An 8,792-nucleotide genomic window follows, 5' to 3' on the forward strand; every position below is an offset into this window, starting at 1 on the left:
GAGGGCTAGATTTTCAGAAGTCTGGAGGTTCTTTAAGGAAACACCGGATGACCGACGGACTGTGGTGTGCCACATTTGCCAAACCAGGATCAGCAGGGGTTCCACCACTACTAGCTTAACTACCACCAGTATGCGCAGGCATATGAATGCTAAACACCCCACTCAGTGGCAACAAGCGCGTTCACCTCCGGCCGTGCACACCACTGCTCCTTCCCCTCTGTCAGCTGATAGTCAGCCCCCTGCCCAGGACCCTGCCACAAAAACCCCATCGTCGCCTCCACGATCCTCCACAGCATCCACCAGCGTTCAGCTCTCCATACCCCAGACGCTGGAGCGGAAACGCAAATATAGTGCAACCCACCCGCATGCCCAAGCCCTTAATGTGCACATCTCCAGATTGCTAAGCCTGGAGATGCTGCCCTATAGGCTAGTAGAGACCGAGGCCTTTCGCAGCCTCATGGCGGCGGCCGCCCCTCGGTATTCGGTCCCCAGCCGCCACTACTTTTCCCGATGTGCCGTCCCAGCCCTGCACCAGCACGTGTCAGACAACATAATCCGTGCCCTGACCAACGCCGTTTCTGACAAGGTCCACCTGACCACGGACGAGTGCTGCCGGGCAGGGCCACTATATATCGCTGACGGCACATTGGGTTAACTTGGTGGAGGCTGGGACCGAGTCTGACCCTGCGGCTGGTCATATACTGCCGACACCGAGGATTGCGGGGCCTACCTCGGTCCAGGTGTTTCAGGCCTACTATGCCTCCTCCTCCTCCCACCCCTCCTCCACCTCCTCCTCCGAACGACCATCCGTGGGCATGGCGCCATCAGTCGGTAGCTCTAGGCACAGCAGCAGTGCCGTCGCTAAGCGACAGCAGGCGGTGCTGAAACTGCTGAGCCTAGGCGATAAAAGGCACACCGCCCAAGAACTATTACAGGGCATCACGGCGCAGACTGATCTGTGGCTGGCACCGCTGAACCTGAAGCCAGGCATGGTTGTGTGTGACAACGGCCGTAACCTGGTGGCGGCTCTGCAACTCGGCAGACTGACACATGTGCCATGCCTGGCCCATGTGTTAAATCTGATAGTTCAGCGTTTCCTCAAGACATACCCCAATCTGTCTGATTTGCTCACAAAGGTGCGCCGCATCTGTGCGCATTTCAGGAAGTCCAGCACAGATGCTGCCACTCTCAGGGCAGCGCAGCGCCGCCTCCAACTCACCGACTGTTGTGCGAAGTGCCCACGAGGTGGAATTCAACACTGACCATGTTATCCAGAGTTTACCAGCAGCGCCGAGCGATTGTAGACTGCCAGATGTCAACTTCCACCAGAACTGGTAGTCAGGTCAGTCAGCTTCCTCAAGTCTACAATGAGGAGTGGACGTGGATGTCTGATATCTGTCAGGTGCTGAGTAACTTTGAGGAGTCAACACAGATGGTCAGTGGTGATGCCGCCATCATCAGCCTCACCATCCCGCTGCTTGGCCTGTTGAAAAACTCTCTGGTCAGCATGAAGTCGGAAGCTTTGCGCTCCTCACAAGAGACGGGGGAAGAAGATTCCCTTGTTGATAGCCAAAGCACCCTTAGGTCTGTTTCTCAGCGCATATCGGAGGAGGTGGAGGAGGAAGAGGAGGAGAATGTTGGCGAGACACAAGAGGGGACCATTGTGGAGTCCTTCACTGTTGAGCGTGTATGGGCAGAAGAAGAGGAGTTGGAGGAGTTGGAGGAGGAGGAAATGGACAGTCAGGCCAGTGAGGGGAGTGAATTCTTACGCGTTGGTACTCTGGCGCATGCTAGGCTGCCTATCCCGTGACCCTCGCGTTCAAAGAATTTATTCCAGCACCGATTACTGGGTGTTCACTCTCCTGGACCCACGGTACAAGCAAAATCTTTCCACTCTCATCCCTGGAGAGGAAAGGAGTGTGAGAATGCATGAATACCAGCAGGCCCTGGTGCACAAGCTGAAACAGTATTTCCCTTCTGACAGCGCTAGCGGCAGAGTGCGTAGTTCTGCGGGACAAGTAGCGAGGGAGAGTAGGCGAGCAGGCAGCTTGTCCAGCAAGGGTACGCTTTACAAGGCTTTTGCCAGCTTTATGTCACCCCAGCAAGACACTGTCACCTGTCCCCAGTCTCGGCAGAGTAGGGCTGATCTTTACAGAAAGATGGTCAGGGAGTACGTAGCTGACCATACCATTGTCCTAAATGATCACACAGCTCCCTACAACTACTGGGTTTCAAAGCTGGACATGTGGCACGAACTGGCGCTGTACGCCTTGGAGGTTCTTGCCTGCCCTGCCGCTAGCGTCTTGTCCGAGCGGGTTTTCAGTGCAGCTGGTGGCATCATCACCGATAAGCGTACACGCCTGTCGACTGACAGCGCTGACAGGCTGACGCTTATCAAGATGAATAAAGCCTGGATTTCTCCTAATTTCCAATCTCCACCAGGTGAAGGAAGCTCAACCTGAATAATTTATCCACTCCTCCTCCTCCTCATTTTCCTCCTTCTCCTCCTCTTTGTACAGTAAAGCAGAGGAAACTGGCTATTTTTTTACAGGGCCCACTGGCTCTAGCTATAGTACTTTATGCATTTAATTTTTATGGAGGGCCACCGACCCGGTCCTCTGTTTTAAACAATTTTTGGGAGTGCCACATACAGGCACTCAATCTATTCAGTTTTCTGGAGGGCCACCTACCTGCTCCTCTGGTTTGAAAACTTTTTTGGACTGCCTCATACAGGCACTCAATCTATTCCATTTTTATGGAGGGCCACCTACCTGCTCCTCTGGTTTGAAAACTTTTTTGGACTGCCACATACAGGCACTCAATCTATTCCATTTTTATGGAGGGCCACCTACCTGCTCCTCTGGTTTGAAAACTTTTTTGGACTGCCACATACAGGCACTCAATCTATTCCATTTTTATGGAGGGCCACCTACCTGCTCCTCTGGTTTGAAAACTTTTTTGGACTGCCACATACAGGCACTCAATCTATTCCATTTTTATGGAGGGCCACCTACCTGCTCCTCTGGTTTGAAAACTTTTTTGGACTGCCACATACAGGCACTCAATCTATTCCATTTTTATGGAGGGCCACCTACCTGCTCCTCTGGTTTGAAAACTTTTTTGGACTGCCACATACAGGCACTCAATCTATTCCATTTTTATGGAGGGCCACCTACCTGCTCCTCTGGTTTGAAAACTTTTTTGGACTGCCACATACAGGCACTCAATCTATTTCATTTTTATGGAGGGCCACCTACCTGCTCCTCTGGTTTGAAAACTTTTTTGGACTGCCACATACAGGCACTCAATCTATTCCATTTTAATGGAGGGCCACCTACCTGCTCCTCTGGTTTGAAAACCAAAAGTCGTCCATATAGCTGCCTCCATACATCGTCCCTTTATCAAACGAGGTGTGTCAGGCCGAAATTTGGGTTGTTTTCATGGCTTCCACAACAAACTTGTTAACTTTGTCGCCACCCTGCTGTGTAATCCTCAAAATATACTGGCAAACTTTTACCATTTACGGATATTATTTCAGCGCTTCTTGCACATCTGTTTACATTCCCCTCACCCGCCATATCCTAAACTTATAAGAACGCTACTACACTTGATCTTATACAAAAGGTTCTTAGAAGTGCTGTTTGGGGAGTAGCCTAGAGACAGGGGCTTGGATTGGCGAAAGCTCGCCTGGCAGCGGAGCGCCAGCTCCATGCCAAGAACCAACTAACATAGTTTTAACTGCAGCACCTTTAATCTACTACTAGTTCACTGCCTCCATACATGGTCCCCTTATCAAACGAGCTGTGTCAGGCAGAATTTTGGGTTGTTTTCATGGCTTCCACAACAAACTTGTTAACTTTGTCGCCACCCTGCTGTGTAATCCTCAAAATATACTGGCAAACTTTTACCATTTACGGATATTATTTCAGCGCTTCTTGCGCATCTGTTTACATTCCCCTCACCCGCCATATTCCAAACTTATAAGAACGCTACTACACTTAACTTGGTGCAGGCTGGGACCGAGTCTGACCCTGGGGCTGGTCATATACTGCCGACGCAGAGGATTGCGGGGCCTACCTCGGTCCAGGTGTTTCAGGCCTACTATGCCTCCTCCTCCTCCCACCCCTCCTCCACCTCCTCCTCCTCCTCCGAATTACCATCCGTGGGCATGGCGCCATCAGTCGGTAGCTCTAGGCATAGCAGCAGTGCCGTCGCTAAGCGACAGCAGGCGGTGCTCAAACTGCTGAGCCTAGGTGATAAAAGGCACACCGCCCAAGAGCTATTACAGGGCATTCCGCATCAAACTTGTTAACTTTGTCGCCACCGTGCTGTGTAAGCCACAAAATATACTGGAAAACTTTTTTCATTTACGGATATTATTTCAGCGCTTCTTGCGCAGATATTTACATTCCCCTCACCCGCCATATCCCAAACTTATAAGAACGCTACTACACTTGATCTTATACAAAAGGTTCTTAGAAGGGCTGTTTGGGGAGTAGCCTAGAGACAGGGGCTTGGATTGGCAAAAGCTCGCCTGGCAGCGGAGCGCCAGCTCCATGCCAAGATCCAACTAACATAGTTTTAACTGCAGCACCTTTAATCTACTACTAGTTCACTGCCTCCATACATGGTTCCCTTATCAAACGAGCTGTGTCAGGCAGAATTTTGGATTGTTTTCATGGCTTCCATGTTAACTTTGTCGCCACCCTGCTGTGTAATCCACAAAATATACTGGCAAACTTTTATCATGTACCGATATTATTTGAGCGCTTCTTGCTCACCTCCTTTGGTTCCTCTCTGCCACCCATTGGTTTGAAGCCTGAGTCCATTTAGGGTATGTTGCCATGCCACTCTCTAGCCTGCCGCTGCTGCCGCTGCCTCTGCATGCCGTCCCCTATAGTGTCAGGGTCAATTATTGGATGTTTTAGATGCTATCTAGCCTCATTCGGTCACTCTGTCATGGCCATGCTGTTGCCCATAATTTTGGCATAATGGTGCGATTAAGCAGCCTCAGAGGCATCCATGCATGCTGCCCCTGCTGTTTCCTGTCCATTTCCGTGGTGTTTCCATCCTTTTCTGAGGTTCCCAGGTGTTTGGCCAAGCTTCCCTGTGCAGAGCCTTGGTCCCCTTGAAAAATGCTCGAGTCTCCCATTGACTTCAATGGGGCTCGTTACTCGAAACGAGCACTCGAGCATCGGGAAAAGTTCGTCTCGAATAACGAGTACCCGAGCATTTTAGTGCTCGCTCATCTCTAATCAGAACACAACCTGCACCTACGGGAGGATTCTAGCGCATCAGAACACAACCTGCGCCTATGGGAATATTCTTGCCCATCTGAAAACAACCTGCACCTACAGGAGGATTCTAGCACATCAGAACACAACCGTTGCCTACGGGAGGATTCTAGCACATCAGAAAACAACCGTCGCCAACGAGAGGATTCTAGCGCATCAGAACACAACTGTCACCTAGGGGAGGATTCTTGCCCATCAGAACACAACCTGCGCCTACTGGAGGATTCTAGCGCATCACAACACAACCTGCACCTACAAGAGGATTCTAGCGCATCAGAACACAACCGCTGCCTACGGGAGGATTCTAGTTCATCAGAACACAAATTGCACCTACGGGAGGATTCTAGCGCATATGAACACAACCTGCGCCTACGGGAGGATTCTAGCGCATCAGAACACAACCGTCGCCAACGGGAGGATTCTTGCCCATCAGAACACAACCTGCACCTACGGGAGGATTCTAGTGCATCAGAACACAACCGTCGCCTACGGGAGGATTCTAGCACATCAGAACACAACCGTAGCCAACGGGAGGATTCTAGCGCATCAGAATCCTATGCATACGAGAGGATTCTAATGCATCAGAACACAACATGCGCCTACGGGAGGATTCTTGCCCATCAGAACACAACCTGCGCCTACAGGAAGATTCTAGCGCATCAGAACACAACTGTCGCCTACGGGAGGATTCTTGCCCATCAGAACACAACCTGCGCCTACAGGAAGATGCTAGCGCATCAGAACACAACTGTCGCCTACGGGAGGATTCTTGCCCATCAGAACACAACCTGCACCTACTGGAGGATTCTAGCGCAGCAGAACACAACCTGCACCTACAGGAGGATTCTAGCGCATCAGAACACAACCTGCACCTACGAGAGGATTCTAGCACATCAGAACACAACCTGCGCCTACGGAAGGATTCTAGCGCATCAGAACACAACCGTCGCCAATGGGAGGATTCTAGCGCATTAGAACACAACTCTCGCCAACGGGAGGATTCTAGCGCATCAGAATCCTGCGCCTACAAGAGGATTCTAGCGCATCAGAACACAACTGTCGCCTACGGGAGGATTCTTGCCCATCAGAACACAACCTGCACCTACTGGAGGATTCTAGCGCATCAGAACACAACCTCCACCTACAGGAGGATTCTAGCGCATCAGAACACAACCTGCACCTATGGGAGGATTCTAGCACATCAGAACACAACCTGCGCCTACTGGAGGATTCTAGCGCATCAGAACACAATCTGCGCCTACGGGAGGATTCTAGCGCATCAGAACACAACATGCGCCTACGGGAGGATTCTAGCGCATCAGAACACAACCTGCGCCTACGCGAGGATTCTCTCCCATCACAACACAACCTGCACCTACTGGAGGATTCTAGCGCATCAGAACACAACCGTCGCCTACGGGAGGATTCTAGCACATCAGAAAACAACCGTCGCCAACGAGAGGATTCTAGCGCATCAGAACACAACATGCGTCTACGGGAGGATTCTTGCCCATCAGAACACAACCTGCGCCTACAGGTGGATTCTAGTGTATCAGAACACAACTGTTGCCTACGGGAGGATTCTAGCGCATCACAACACAACCTGCGCCTAAGGGAGGATTCTTGCCCAACAGAACACAACCTGCGCCTACAGGAAGATTCTAGCGCATCAGAACACAACTGTCGCCTACGGGAGGATTCTTGCCCATCAGAACACAACCTGCGCCTACAGGAAGATTCTAGCGCATCAGAACACAACTGTCGCCTACGCAAGGATTCTTGCCCATCACAACACAACCTGCACCTACTGGAGGATTCTAGCGCATCATAACACACCCTGTGCCTACGGGAGGAATCTAGCGCATCACAACACAACCTGCGCCTACAGGTGGATTCTAGCGCATCAGAACACAACTGTCGCCTACGGGAGGATTCTTGCCCATCAGAACACAACCTGCGCCTACTGGTAAATTCTAGCGCATCAGAATACAACTGTCGCTTACGGGAGGATTCTTGCCCATCAGAACACAAACTGCACCTACTGGAGGATTCTAGCGCATCAGAACACAACCGTCACCTACGGGAGGATTCTAGCACATCACAACACAACCTGCGCCTACAGGAAGATTCTAGCGCATCAGAACACAACTGTCGCCTACGGGAGGATTCTTGCCCATCAGAACACAACCTGCGCCTACTGGAAGATTCTAGCGCATCAGAATACAACTGTCGCTTACGGGAGGATTCTTGCCCATCAGAACACAAACTGCACCTACTGGAGGATTCTAGCGCATCAGAACACAACCGTCACCTACGGGAGGATTCTAGCACATCAGAAAACAACCGTCGCCAACGAGAGGATTCTAGCGCATCAGAACACAACATGCGTCTACGGGAGGATTCTTGCCCATCAGAACACAACCTGCGCCTACAGGTGGATTCTAGCGCATCAGAACACAACTGTTGCCTACGGGAGGATTCTAGCGCATCACAACACAACCTGCGCCTACGGGAGGATTCTTGCCCATCAGAACACAACCTGCGCCTACAGGAAGATTCTAGCGCATCAGAACACAACTGTCGCCTACGCAAGGATTCTTGCCCATCACAACACAACCTGCACCTACTGGAGGATTCTAGCGCATCAGAACACACCCTGTGCCTACGGGAGGAATCTAGCGCATCACAACACAACCTGCGCCTACAGGTGGATTCTAGCGCATCAGAACACAACTGTTGCCTACGGGAGGATTCTAGCGCATCACAACACAACCTGCGCCTACGGGAGGATTCTTGCCCATCAGAACACAACCTGCACCTACTGGAAGATTCTAGTGCATAAGAATACAACTGTCGCTTACGGGAGGATTCTTGCCCATCAGAACACAAACTGCATCTACGGGAGGATTCTAGCACATCAGAACACAACCGTTGCCTACGGGAGGATTCTAGCGCATCAGAACACAACCATCGCCTACGGGAGGATTCTAGCGCATTAGAACATAACCTGCGCGTACGGGAGGATTCTCACGCATCAGAACAAAACCTGCGCCTATGGGAGGATTCTTGCGCATCTGAAAACAACCTGCACCTACAGGAGGATTCTAGCGCATCAGAACACAACCGTCGCCTATGGGAGGATTCTAGCACATCAGAACACAACTGTAGCCAACGGGAGGATTCTAGCGCATCAGAATCCTGCGCCTACAAGAGGATTCTAGCGCATCAGAACACAACATGCGCCTACGGGAGGATTTTAGCACATCAGAACACAACCTGTGCCTACAGGAGGATTCTAGCGCATTAGAACATAACCTGCGCCTACGGGAGGATTCTAGCGCGTCACATCACAACCTGCGCCTACGGGAGGATTCTCGCGCATCAGAACACAACCTGCGCCTATGGGAATATTCTTGCCCATCTGAAAGCAACCTGCACCTACAGGAGGATTCTAGTGCATCAGAACACAACCTGCGCCTACGGGAGGATTCTAGTGCA

The sequence above is a fragment of the Engystomops pustulosus genome, chromosome 3, assembly GCF_040894005.1.
Source record: "Engystomops pustulosus chromosome 3, aEngPut4.maternal, whole genome shotgun sequence".
NCBI lineage: Eukaryota > Metazoa > Chordata > Amphibia > Anura > Leptodactylidae > Engystomops > Engystomops pustulosus.